The following is a 3,907-nucleotide window of genomic DNA, read 5'->3' as shown; positions in this document are numbered from 1 at the left end:
CATACTTAGGTAGGCTACTTGTAAGCTATTTTTTTTGAGCAGTTTCATGCCTTGAAGATAAGAAGAGCTTGATTTTTATCTCAACTTTAACTGAATCATGATGACGGCTCTCCTGTCACTTTTCGCTGAATTTTGTCTTTTTCATTATATTATCTTCTTATAGCTACACTTGATATATAAATTTTGTCCTCAGAGAAGACAGAATACAATTGAGACATACAGTATGTGGCACACATGATCTCTAACTCTGGCAAAATCAAAAACCTGATCTGTATTAATTATTTTTGTATGGAAATAAATAAAATAAAAAAATAAAAAAAAAAAAAATAAATAAAATAAAAAAATAGGTAATTGTACAAAAAAAAACAAGTGCTAAACTTTTTATCTCACAATTCTGAGAAGGAAATTTAGAATTGTAAACACACAAGTGTGAGAGAGAAGTCAGAATTGTGACTTTTTTGGGAGTTTCATTTCTGATGGATAAGTAAATCAGATAAAGTCTTAAAAATGCAGTCACTCAACTGGAGATCTTCTTTAGCACAAGCCTGATAAAAAGATGACATGCAAAAGTATTCAGTTCATCTTTAGTGCACTATTTTTTATATATATATATTTTTTATTTACAGTACACATTTGCATATGTTTCATTTTAGAAATAAGCAGTTCTGCCACATAAAACATAATGTACCAAGGACAAAAATACGCTGATATTTGTCTAAACATGTAAGCAAAAACTAAACATGAGTGCAGTATTGATTTCTTCCCACTATTTTGATCTGTCACCAGCTGACGTGACGTTTAGCCGGAGGATTCCTCATCCCTAATATACCGCAACACATACGCAGAGCCACACAGGAGAACCTGACCCGCCAGTTTGGCCATGTACACCAAACAAAACACCAAAAAAAGGAAAAAAGAGAGTAATATCAGGTCAACATTTCTGAACGGTCACTTTCAGACAGACCTTTTAGTACAGTAACAAACAAGGTATAAAGCTGTCACTGGGGCTGTACCTTTTAATTTCTTTTAAGAGGGTACTTATACTCTTATGTACTTTTAAGGGTACTAATATTTACCATTTAAGGGTAAAACATGGTAAAAAGATGTACCTTTTAGCCCCAGTGACAGATTGTATCTTTTTTTTTCTGAGTGTGTACAATATTTTTTGCAACATAGTAATCCTTTTTGAAGTACATCACTGTTAATGGGAAAACATCTGTATTTTCACTAGTAGTCAGACTTTTGGATTCAGCTGTATATGTTTATATGATTGTCCAGACAAACATTTCTAAAATTATAATTGTAAGTCTGACATTGGGAAATGCACTTTTTTATCGTGAATCTCTTACTTGAGAAAGTACTTGGCTCTGGTGCACTTGATGTCATATGAGAGTGTGTATGTTTCTTATAGAGCGTGGCTTTAACGGTGAGGCAGCCCAGAAAATCATTTGGGTTCATTCTGTACAGGTCAAAGCTCAGTTTGGCAATTCCGCTTCTTCTTGGCTGTCTGAAACTTGGCAGAACCTGACAAATATGCATTGAGGGCAAATTGTGAGACAAATCACTGATTGAAATGCGATCGATAATGTCATGAGAGTTCAGGGTAAATTCAAGCCTGCACTCTAGTGGAGCAAAAACACAAGATTGTTTCATCAAAGATAACTTTTGTAATGATGAAATAATAAGCTTTAAATAACAAATGCTGATGAAAGTTTCAAATCTTGTTGTTAAGAAAACAAAACTTGAAAAATAAACAGCTGCAAATGAAGCAACACTTGGGATCTGGTTAATCAGCTCTAGGAAAAACAATCCTGATTAGACCTACAAATCTGTCACTTCACTGCTTGCTTGAGAAGCACAGTTTATGAAACATAAAAATACAGTTATTTAAACCATAACTACCAGATCATAAATATGACAGCAGTAATTACTTTGACTAAAAAAAAGTGTGTGTAAATGTTTTGCAGCTTATGCAGTTTTACAGAGTTGATAAATAGTATACTGTTAAAAAAAATAATAATAATATTATGTTTACTGTCAGCTGTCGTAACCAGTTTAACGAGGGGTCCAAGCTTCCTGTTTTCCAGGACCATGAATGGAGTATTAATAGGCAGAGACTGAAAAAAAGACTCTGAGTCCACCACACTGTCCCATCATCCTCCAGCACCAGTGTGAGGAACTGACACGTTATCAAGAAAGAACTGGCCACCTGTAGTGGGAAATATTAGGACTCCACTTTTGTATTTGTATTTACTTCAGGTTCCAAACCTTGCAATTGGCGCAAAACGATTAACTTCAAATATGTGACCCTGGAGCACAAAAAGCAGTCTTAAGTCGCTGGCTGTATATTTGTAGCAATAGCAAAAAAAAAAAAAAAAAAAACATTGTATGGGTCAAAATTATCAATTAAGTAAAGATCATGTTCAATGAAGATATTTTGTACATTTCCTACTGTAAATATATTAAAATAATTTTTGATTAGTAATATGCATTGCTAAGAATTCATTTGGACGATTTTAAAGGCGATTTTCTCAGTATTTTTCTTTTTTTTGCATTCAAAGATTACAGATTTTCAAAAAGTTGCATCTCAGCCAAATATTGTCCTCCTAACAAACCATGGAAATCTTATTTATTCAGACTGCAAAATAAGTGAGAGTCAGATTTCCTGGAACAGCAAGCATACACTATAAAAAATATATTTTTCAAAGTTGTACATAAAAGATTAAAAGATTATTGGAGTATAGTTTTAACAAAAAAAAAGAAAAAATAGTGTTTTAAAGCTAGTTCACAAGTTACTTGCCATTTCTATGTAAATATTGTGATGAATTTATGAGCATATTTTTTCTTAGTGCTGCTTGTTTCAAATCCATTTATCAGTGTACCGTTTTTGGATTTTTGGAACTGAAATAATATAATACAAAAACTCGCTATAAACAACTTTCATTCCCAGTGGCGTCAATAAGCGACTGCTTGATTGATTAACCGGTTGGCATAATGTTGCAGACTTTTGTCTACAAAAAAATACTGAATGCTGAAAATTCAGCTTTGCCATATAAATTACATTAAATATATTGTGATAGAACACGTTATTTAAATTTTAAATACCTTTACAGCCTTGATGCATTATTTTTAAAAAGATATATTCAAAAATCAAGGGAACTTTTTAATAAATAAAAAATCTTACGGGACCTCAAAGTCTGAACGTAGTGTAACTCCTAAAACACCCCTGTAAGCTAAAGTATGGAAGCGTCATGCCTTTAACTAAGCTCCAGAGATCTGACCTGCTCCATGAGGTCTGCTAGAGAAGTGGGCGGTGAAGCCTTTCTCTCCTGCGGCGCGTTCAGCGTTGCAGTACCTTGTAAATCGGACGGCGGCTGCAGGAGGGGGCAAGCATTTGCTGGGCAAGAGAACGTCTTGGAACCGACGACCGACAGACCTACAGGCATACCACCATTCAACACACAATCAGAGCTGACGACTTTAATATGGTATATTTAATGTCAATAATGTTACCATTCTGGGCAACGTACCAATCAAATCTAAAGCTAACAGGTTGATTGAATCTATAGAATTCTACCAGCTTTATGGAAAAAAAAAGGATTTACTGTGCAATTTTTGCCATTGACCGAACAATTTTGTTTGTTAAGATTAAGTTTTATGGTTATAAACACAGGAAGAGATCTGTTTACTGCATCTGTTAGTATGCAGCCAATAATGCAATGCTTGATCAAACACAGTACAGATCAATTTGCACAGTAGTTTTAATGTATGTCACTATACAGGGGTTTTATTTATTTTGATTTGAGTCATGAGAGATTTTAAGACATAAATATGGGAAGTACTTTAAAAATCAGGCGTTCAATTTGTTTGCATTAGATATCTGCGACACTAAATTACAGCTTACTGC

At 33.9% G+C, this 3,907-nt stretch overlaps 1 pseudogene; it reads right to left on the bottom strand.

Moving 5' to 3' along the window:
- Positions 1-669: 669 nt before the first annotated feature.
- LOC122135440 lies at positions 670-3,446 on the bottom strand (annotated as a pseudogene).
- Between the last annotated feature and the right edge of the window lie 461 nt (positions 3,447-3,907).

Source organism: Cyprinus carpio, chromosome A24, assembly GCF_018340385.1.
Source record: "Cyprinus carpio isolate SPL01 chromosome A24, ASM1834038v1, whole genome shotgun sequence".
NCBI classification, from domain to species: Eukaryota; Metazoa; Chordata; class Actinopteri; order Cypriniformes; family Cyprinidae; genus Cyprinus; species Cyprinus carpio.
The sequence above is the reverse complement of the archived record's forward strand: the minus strand, read 5'-3'. Positions and strand labels throughout refer to the sequence as shown.